The 10,461-nt window shown below is 44.6% G+C and overlaps 1 non-coding gene across 1 annotated transcript; it reads right to left on the bottom strand.

Moving 5' to 3' along the window:
- Positions 1–7,775: 7,775 nt before the first annotated feature.
- On the bottom strand, positions 7,776–7,884 carry LOC113834343. The gene has a single exon (XR_003482802.1). It is a non-coding gene; the product is annotated as a U6 spliceosomal RNA (small nuclear RNA).
- Positions 7,885–10,461: the final 2,577 nt, after the last annotated feature.

Here is a 10,461-nt window from a genome sequence, read left to right as displayed (position 1 = left end):
TCCAGAGAAAAAAGATTCTGTGGGGTACACTTGCATTCTAATCAGAGTGTGAGGCTCTGTGGGTATGCCAGCTATCCATCAGCTTCCTGCCTTAGGTTCATTTACTTTTCAAAAAAAAATTAAATTGAGCTGGGCAGTGGTGGCACATGCTTTTAATCTCACCACTAGGGAGGCAGAGGCAGGCTGGTGAATCTCTGAGTTCGAGGCCAACCTGATCTACAGAATGAGTTCCAGGATAGCTAAGACTGTTACACAGAGAAATGCTGTCTCAAAAAGCAAATCAAATAAAAAATTAAATTGACTGATTGATGTGGTGTGTGTTTGTGTGTGTGTGTGTGTAAGCCATAAGACAACTTGAACTTTTGGGAGTTGGTGCTCTCCTTTCACTCTGGGGTACCATAGATCTAACTTAGGTCATCATGCTTGGTGCTCTTACCCACTGAGCTATTTCACCAGCCCCAACATTGTCTTTCTGTTTTTGTCATTATTTGTTATGTGCCTTGGAAGTCTCAGGAAGTAATATGAAACATTAACTCTGGGCTGAGCTTGTAGTTCAGTGACAGAGTGTTTGTCTAGCATGGGTTCAATCCCCAGAAACACACTCACTCACTCACACTCAGGAGTTGTCTTTTTATATAAAATGTGGTCCCTTGAAAGTTTAGCTAACTTATGTTGTGATGGGATAAGAGAAGTATTAGTTTGTTTGTTCTTAAGTAAAACAATAAATAAATAAAAAATGGCTCAGATGCTAAAAGTGACAAGAGTCCATCCAAATCCTGAAAGACCCCTGCCCCTTAGCTCTTAAGTTTGCCTCCTCCTCCGGTCGGCAGCTGATGGGGCGCGCGGCGGATGCCTCGCTCCTGTGCCTCCCCGATCTCCACCCCCGCCGGCCTCCACTTCCCCCGCCGCCGCACGTCCGGCCGCCGGTTCCCTCCAAAGCTGGTCCACCCCGGCGGGGCCCCCGTGCCCCCTGCCCGCCCGCCTGGCACCGCGCCCCGGGGCTGGGGCCGAGCAAGGAGCCCTCGAGGAGGCCCGAGGGCGAGCACCAGGTGGGCCGGCCCGAGGGCGAGCACCAGGTGGGCCGGCCTGGGGCCCTGCCCCCGAACCCCCCGCCGGATGGGGAACACTCGGTCTCCGCCCCTAAGGTCAGCCATCTGGACGCGGAGGGGGGAATTGAGTCTGTTGTACCAGACACCAGACCTTGAGAATATGCTGGTCTGGAATGGCTCTGTGCCTCATTTGAACCATCCAATAGAAATGACTCTGTACTTTGCCTCATTTGAATGACTCTGTATTTCACCTCATTTGAATGACTCTATACTTCGCCTCATTTGAATAACCCTGAGTAGCGCCTCATTTACATTGACCAATGGGAATAGCTCTGTACTGCGTCTCATTTGAATTATCCAATAGAATCCCTGCTTCTCGCTTGCGCTTTTTTGCTATATAAGGACCCCTCTCTCTTGGCTTGGCGAGCTTGGCCTCACAGAAGCTAAGTCGCCCCGGGTACCCGTGTATCCAATGAAGCCTCTTGCTATTTGCATCCAAGTTCGTGGTCTCGCTGATTCTTGGGTACGGGTCTCCTTCTACGAAAGTACCTCTTCGGGGGTCTTTCAATCCTACACAGTGGGAAGAAGAAGGAATCCATAAAATCATTTCAAGCAATCACAAAAACAAACAAAGCATTAACAAAACCCATATTTTTGATGCAGAAAAGCGTTGATGTTGTAGCACCCTGGGGATGTAAGCCTGGGTGGGGGTGGAGCTGGTTCTACAGTGAGGCAATTACCTGAGCACACAAGCAAAGTGCAGGCCCTCCTTTTGGAGAATATCAGAAACCCCTGTGAAGTCTCACCTATCCCATCCACCTGCCAATCTTTCACTTTTACCCCCTACCATCCTTCCCAATTAGGATACACAGCAGTGTGCCACCTAGTGGTCATAAAAATCACTGTAGGTAACGGCACCTACACCTGCGCCAGGCTTTTAGGTTTTCTCTTCCTTTCTTTTTCCTTTCTTCCTCTCTTCCTCCATCCCTCCCTTCTTCCGTCCCTCCATCCTCCTCCTCTCTCTCCCTTTCTTTCTTTCTTTCTTTCTTTCTTTCTTTCTTTTTTCTTTCTTTCTTCCTTCCTTCCTTTCTTTCTTTCTTTCTTCCTTTCTTGGTTTTTCAAGACATGGTTTCTCTGGAGCCTTTGGAGGCTGTCTTGAAACTCACTCAGTACACCAGGCTGGCCTCGAACTCACAGAGATTGCCTATCTCTGCCTCCCAAGTGCTGGAATTAAATGTGTGAGTTACCACCGCCCAGCATGGCTTTTAGGTTTTCATATCTTTTTTTTTTCTTTTTCTTTTTTGAGACAGGGCCTCACTATGTAGACAATGCTGACCTCAAACTCACAGAGATCTGCATGCATCTGCCTTCAGAGTGCTGGTATTAAAGGCATAAGTCATCAGTATATAATTATTGGGTTTTACACTTTTGGATGGGGCGGTGTCTGCTTTGGTTGATTTCTTTCAATTTCCATTTGCTCATTTGTTCATTCAGTGAATTGTTATAGTGTGTCTATTTCTGAGAATATGATAGAGAACAAAACAGACATCCACCTACCTTCAGGAACCTCATGGTCCAGTGATAAAAACCATACATATCAAATACAGCATGAGTGGTAGGATTGAGACATGGTAAGAAAAGCAAGTAAGCTGGGCAGTGGTAGCACACGCCTTTAGTCCCAGCACTCAAGAGGCAGAGGCAGGCATATCTCTGGGAGTTCGAGGCCAGCCTGGTCTACAAAGCGAGTTCCAGGACATGTAAAGCTGTTACACAGAGAAACCCTGTCTCGGAAAAAAAAAAAACAAAAACAAAACAACAACAATTTTTCTCCTCAAGCTGATGTGTATAACACCTTCTGGAACTGTGGACCCTAGTCAGTAGGGATGTAGATTCCTGGGGTCTAGCTAGATTTCTTCATGTTTCACACCTAAGTATGTGGTATCTTTGACAATAAGGCCTCATCATCACGTTATGGAGGGTAGCCACTTTCTTTGACCTCTAATGTCTTGGGAGGCTTTCTATGGTATTCCTTTGGCCAACATCTCAAAAATATTTAACACATTCCCAGTGCTGAGGGTTTATTTGGTAGCATATGATGTCTAGTTGGGATACTGTCCTCCATTAAGTGACTATATTTAAACTCCTTTTATATGTGTATATATTTTAAACTCCTTTTATATGTGTATATATTTTAGGAAGCTTCTACAATATTAGGTTTCTATATGACTCTTTGAAAGGCCTTTAGTGTTATTTGTCCCTTCCCATAGTCCCTCCTTTACCCTACCTTCCCATTCCCTCTCCATTTAACTATCTCCTCCTCATTGCTTTACATGCTACATTCTATTTCCCCTTCTTTAGAGAATCCCCTCCTCCTACCTGTTCCCTTACTATCTGTCTAATGTCTTTGAGTGTTCTAGATCATACACATATATACCTAAAGCTTAAAAGCTAATGACCATACATAAATGAAAACATGTGGGGCTGGAGAGATGGCCCCAGAGAGCACGTGCACTTGCTGCTCTTGCAGAAGACCCAGGTTCGATTCCCAGCACCCCAATGGTAGTTTATAATAATCCATAATTCCATTTTCCAGAGATCCTATTCTTTGCTGATCTCAGTGGACAGGAAGCATGTATGTGGTGTATATACATACACTCAGGCAAAACACATACACAAAATAAGATTTATTTGCATAAATAACAAAATTTTTTAAAAAGAGCAAATGTGTAATATTTGTCTTCTTGGGTCTGGTTTCCTCACTCAGGGTGATTGTTTTTAGCTCCATCCATTTACCTGCTAATTTCATAATTTCATTCTTCTTAACCGCTGAATAATATTCCATTGTGTAAGTGTACCACATTTCCACCATTGATTCCCAGTTGACGGGCATCCAGGTGTCTTTCCAATATCTGCTCTATTATGACTAGAGCAGCAGTGAACACGGTTGAGCAAGTGTCTCTGTAGTAGGATGCAGAGTTCGTTGGGTATATGCCCAAGACTGATACAGAGGGAATCCTGTGGTAAATTGATTTTTAGCTTTTTGAGGAAGCCAACACAATGAGGCCAAGAGCCTGAGACTAGATAGATCATGAGCCCTGGAAAAGTCTGCTATTATTGTTCTGCTAAAGGAAGACAGCAGCCAAATGACTCCTAGTGACATTCTGCTACACGCATAGATCAGTGACTCGCTCAGCCTCTTACAGTGAATGGCAATGAACAGGGAGACCCACACTTGGACAGTGTGCAGAAGTGAAGGACTGTGGAGCACTCAGTCCTAAATGGGATGTCTTTATTAAACTCCTCCTCTCCAGGCTCAGAGATGTATAAGGAAGAGAAGGCGGCCTTAAATCGCCAAAAGATTGTAAGAGCCAGACATGGCAGATACACATATGAACTCCCAGAGTCTGTGACACATGCACAAGACCTGCACAAACTCAGGTCAGACAAAACCCCAGCACAAGGAAGGGGAATTGGGTACAGAGTTATATCCCTAGCCAGGAAGCTGTTTGCTATTTGTGCCTGCTGGGAGAGGGAAAATCAGTTCTCTTCAGTGAAGGGGCACTAGGTATATCAATCTCTCAAGAGCAGGCCCCAAGCCCAAGAGTAGCTGAACAACACAAGAGAGATCCTATGGTGTGTGTGTGTGTGTGTGTGTGTGTGTGTGTGTGTGTGTGTGTGTACACGCGCGCGCGCACACGCTTTTTTGTTTTGTTTTTAGAACAAAAGAACATGGACTTGGATAGGTGGGACTATCTGGGAGGAATTAGGGGAGAGGAAAGAGTATGATCAAAATATAGTCTATAAAATTCTTTTAAAAATTAAACCGTGACACATGCCCTTAATCCCAGCACTCAGGAGGCAGAGGCAAGCCGATCTCTGTGAGTTCAAAGCCAACCTGGTCTACAGAGTGAATTCCAGAACAGCCAGGGCTACCCAGAGAAACCCTGTCTCAGAGACAGAGAGAGAGAGAGAGAGAGAGAGAGAGAGAGAGAGAGAGAGAGAAGAAGAAGAGAAGAGAGAGAGAGGAGGAAGAGAAGAGGAGGAGAGAAGAAGAAGAAGAAGAAGAAGAAGAAGAAGAAGAAGAAGAAGAAGAAGAAGAAGAAGAAGAAGAAGAAGAAGAAGAAGAAGAAGAAGAAGAAGAAGAAGAAGAATTAAAAAAATTTGCCAGGCAGTGGTTGCACACACCTTTCGTCCCAGTACTCGGGAGGCAGGGCAGACAGACCTCTGAGTTCAAGGCGAGCCTGGTCTACAGAGCTAGTTCCAGAACAGCTAAGGCCACACAAAGAAACCCTATCTTGAACAAACAAATGAACAAAAATTAAAAGGAGAGAAAATGAAGCAATCTTTTCTTCTTTTAGAATTCTTATAGAATCTGAATTTCTCTCAGACCCTGGTTTACAGACCTTACCTCTTAGAGATCACAAGCCACCCTTGAAGAGTGGAATGAAGTTTTGTTTCCCCCCTCGAGCTGGAGCAGCTCGTCCATGTTCTCAGTCTCTTCTTTCTGTCAGCAGAGAAGCTGTCCTGTGCTGCAGCCATTCCTCAGCCAGGGTAGACCTCCAACCCCTGCAAGAAGACACCTGGCTACACCAAAGTCTATCCTAGAGCCACCTACTTGATGAGGAGACACTGGCTAACGTACTTGATGAGGAAACCCTAACTAACATACTTGATAAGGAGACCCTGACTAACTTACTTGATGAGGAGACCCTTGTCTCAGTGTCCTCTGAGGCACTTATTCAACCAAGAGGCTTGCAAGACCTACTAAGGCGTGACCCCATGTTTGGCAAGGGAAGGTTCTGGGCTGGGCACCTGTGCTCAAGCAATCCTGGAGCCCATTCAGAGTAGAAGCACAGTTTCAGGGATTGAGGCAAGCCTCTGGGCTTAGTCCCCAGTTATGGCCTGCTTTGTTCTGGTGTGCCTTGGCTGTTTGATATCAATCTTCCTAAGCTTTTGCTTCCCATTGCTTGAAAATGAGAATAATAATCATAAAACCTGTGGAAAGAGTTATTGAGACCAAAGGAGATTATCCATGAGTGTGCTTGGCACAGTCTGTTACACAGGAAATGTTCAATAAAGGTTAAAGGCCAAAATCGGTGCCCAACTATATTTCAGTCACAAAGGGCGATGAGTGTGTGTGTGTGTATGTCTGTGTGTGAGAGAGAGAAATGGCAGGCAGGCAGCAGGCCTGAAGAATCAAGGACTAGAATTCAGAGGAATGGGATGATGTTCGACAGGTCAGACACCTCACCCAGGGGTGAAAATCAGCAGGCTAGAGAAGCAGCCTGTCTCTAGACAGGTAACAGCCCAGGAAGAGCCACAGAGGGCCTAAGTGCAAAGTACAGAGGGTGCAAAGCAAACCTCCATGTAGTGTTCAGAGCCAAGGCTCCACCAAGCCTGAGTAGCAGCCATGACTCTTGCCAATGCTAAGCAGCCTGAGCAAAGGGACTATCTGTCTTCCTTCCAATGAAGAGGCTAGAGCTAGGTAAGGGCTTCAAGCACAACAGAGCCAACTCAAACAGGACCACCAGGAACTGGTCTCTCACTCGCAGAGCCGCTTGCTTCTATCACAGCCTTATTCCCCGGCTAGATTGTTCTGCATAGTGGCAAAAAAACCTCCTATAACAACCCAGCCCCCTCTTTTGAGAGCACTAGCAAAAGTCTGGGACTGCCATTCATGGACACACATGCCCAACTCTGAACCATCACAGTGACCAGGGGAATGGAATAATCTGACTGGCCCAATCTTGTATCCAGGATTGGCTTAGTTCCATCCATGCTGCTTAAATTGAAAAAGAATTCAGGGTAGTGATGGTACATGCCTTTAATCCCAGCACTCCAGAGGCAGAGACAGGTAGATTTCTGAGTTCAAGGCCAGCCTGGACTATAGAGTGAATTCCATGACAGTCAGGATTTCTCTGTCCCCAAAAAACAAAATAATAATAATAATAATAATAATAATAATAATAATAATAATAATTCAGGGTGCCCAACTATTTCAGTCATGAAGGGTAGTGAGCCTGCGTGGGAGCATGCTTGTGTGTGTGTGTGTGGGGGGGGGGTGCAGGGTTTGGCAGACCTGAAGAATTTTAGGGAAAAAAAGAATGAGAGCAAACAAAAGAGATGGTCCTCAGTCAGCCAGACTGTCCCTGGGCATGTAGTCCTGCTGCAGCCACCAAGGCTTGGTCCTTGGGTAGGGGATTCTGGATTCCCGGTGGGAAGTCTTCCTGCCATTCCCAGAGACTAAGGACCCCACTGACAAGACAGCTAGCAGTAGCTACAGAGGCACCCAGCTAGACTCCTTCACTGTCCTTCAGGAAGCTGTGAAGACAGACCAAAGCATGACCCTTATGGGGAATGGGCAGCGGGAGAGGCTGAAAAGCTAGGACCCCTAAACCAAGGCTCTGCAGACTAGCAGCTTCAGCCATGGGATAAGGTGGCATTGTGGGTAATGTCCCATCTCTGCCATTCTAGACTTAATATCTTCCTGGGTTTCTCTATCACAGCCAGACGTATTCTTCCCTAAGTGTGCATTCCTTATGTGCACATCTTCCTCTTAACACATTCTTTGTTCCTTCCCATTCACCCTATAACTGAGATAGGCCGCAGGGGACCATGATTTATGCCAAGGGGCTACCCTGTGCCCCAGCAGAGCCTACAACCTGTCTGAACGTAGGCCTCTAAAAGTGCAATGGTCACTGTACAAATGCTACCTCCTCCTCCTTTTAAAATATGGAAGGCTTCACAAATTTGTGTCATCCTTGTTCAGGAGCCTTGCTAATCTTTGCACCATTCCAATGTTATTCCAATGTTATTATATGTGCTACCAAAGCAAGAATCATTCGTGTTGATTTGTTTGGGCTTTTTTGTTTGTTTACTTTGATTTTTTTGAGACAGGATTTCTCTGTGTAACAGCCCTGGCTGTCCTAGAACTCACTTTGTAGACCAGGTTGGCTTCAAACTCACAGAGATCTTCCTGCCTCTGCCTCCTGGGTGCTGGAATTAAAGGCACCACCACTACCACCCAGCCTGTCTCCAGACAATAACAGCCCAGGAAGAGCCACAGAGGGCCTAAGTACAAAGTACAGAGGGTGCAAAGCAAACCTCCATGTAGTGTTTAGAGCCAAGGCTCTTTATTTTTAATTACATGCACTATACATAAATGATTCTCCTTATTGAACATCAACAATAGATGGGATCCTCAAATGGTTCAGCCAACAAAGGAACCTACCACTAAGCCAGATGATCCTAGTTCAGCCCCAAGAACCCATATGGTGGAAGGAGAGAACTGACTCCTGCAATTTGTCCACATACATACACAAACAAATGTTAAATTTTAAAGACTATGTCAGCCACACACACACACACACACACACATATAGTTGAAACCACTTGATTTCCTTCTTCTCAGTTAGATCTTCTCTCAAAGGAGCCTCAGTTGTCCATTTGGGGTACAGCTACAAAAACAATCATAAGTAAAATACTTATATATGTCACTGGGCATGATGGTACATGCCTTTAATCCCAGCACTTGGATGTTGGGGGAGTGGGGGATCTCTGTGAGTTTGAGGCCATCCTGGTCTACATAGTGAGTTCCAGGCTTGCCAGAGCTACATAATAAGATCCTGTCTAAAAACAAAAACATACATGTCAATATGTATACACGAATGTCCTAATATGGAAGCATACAGACATCACTGAGTTGACATTTTTTGTTGTTGCTGGGTTTTAAGGCAGAGTATCATGTAGCCCAAACTGTCTTTAGACGTATCATGTATCAAACCAAACCTTGAACTGCTGGTTATCCTGCTTCCAGCTCTGAAATGCTGGGATTACTGTATTACCGTCACATTCTTCTTGTGTTGACTTCTTTTAATTGGTCCAAAGGGTTCAGGGTGAGTTAACTCTCTTTAACCTCTGCCTCCAGGAACTAATCCCCTGCCAGCTCAGTCCACTGGACAAAAAGGCTTCAGTGTTTCTTTTAATTGTTACTAGTCCAGGAGTCAGCAAACCTTGTCTACAATGGGCTTAGTTGTGAATGTTTTAGGTTTTGCAGGTTCATGGTCTCTGGCAACTAATCAAGTCTTTCACTAAGAGAACAGCTGTTGTTGTTGACAACACATAACAGATAAGTATGACTACATGTCAATAAAACTTTATTCCTAGACACCAATTTTAATTTTGAGTACCATCACTCCTTAGTACTAGGGATTGATAGGGCTATGTGCCCATTAGGCAAGTGCTCTACTACCAAGCTGTATCTCCTAGTTAAATGCTTTTGTTGTTTATCAACTATTGAAAACTCTGAATATCATTCTTATCGATGGCTATACCACAAGAGGCAACAGGCTGCACTTGACGAGGGAGCTGTACTTTGTTACTGTCTGGTCTACACATTAAACACAAACAAGCTAATAAAATGCATAGACACTCTCACTGCTTAGTTTTTTCTGCATGTGACATGAGGAAACAAACCATTGTACGCCTTGTTTGCCTACTGTGGGACCATGCAATACCCATTCACACAGACATCCTCATTTTAGTCGTGGCAGTCGATTTCACCATAATTTCCTTAGCTCATCTCTGATTGAGGAACACTAAGGCTGTTTGTCGTCTTTTGCATTGTAGCATGTGCCATTGTAAAACTTCTGCATCTATTTGGGTCTTTTCTGAGACATAGACAGCACACCATATCACTTACCTAGTTCAGGTATAAAACTCAGGGTGAGAGTTTTTACAGATTTAGACCTTATCTGCCAAACTCCCTATCTAGCCCTCATCTATGCCCCACCATACTCTTGCAGCTTTTGTCCACCATGCTCTGCTTTCTGTGTCTGTAGATTGCTTGTTTGGGGCATTCATACTCATGAAGAGTATTTTGTGAGTGGCTTCTTTCACTTAGGAGGGTTGTCAAGATTTGTCTGTGTACCACGTGTCAGCTTTTCTTTTCTTATTTTTTTTTAACAGCTGAATGAACAAGATTCCATTTTGTGGCTATGCAGTTATTTTATTTATCCACTCATCCATTTCTGGGACATTTAGGTTGTTTCATACTTTGGGTTATTATAATAATGTTTCTATGAATATTCATGTATGAGTTTGTGTTCTTATTTGCGCTTGCCATATATCTTGGAGTGGAATTAATAAGCTGTATGGTAATTCTTTTTATTTTGTTTGGCTTGAAATAAGTCTCATGTAGCCTGCACTGGCTTCCAGCTCACTATGTAGCCAAGCATGACCTTGAACTCCTGACTCTCCTGCCTCTACCCCCTCAGTGTTGGAATCTCACCAATTACTCGCCACATACATGGTAATTCTGACCTTAGATGTTGAAGGATTTCTAGGCTGCTTTCCTAAGTGGCTGCACTATTCTACATTCTCATTTAAAATACATAAGCTTCCGGTTTCTGTC

This window comes from Cricetulus griseus, chromosome 2 (assembly GCF_003668045.3).
Source record: "Cricetulus griseus strain 17A/GY chromosome 2, alternate assembly CriGri-PICRH-1.0, whole genome shotgun sequence".
Lineage (NCBI taxonomy): Eukaryota > Metazoa > Chordata > Mammalia > Rodentia > Cricetidae > Cricetulus > Cricetulus griseus.
The sequence above is the reverse complement of the archived record's forward strand: the minus strand, read 5'-3'. Positions and strand labels throughout refer to the sequence as shown.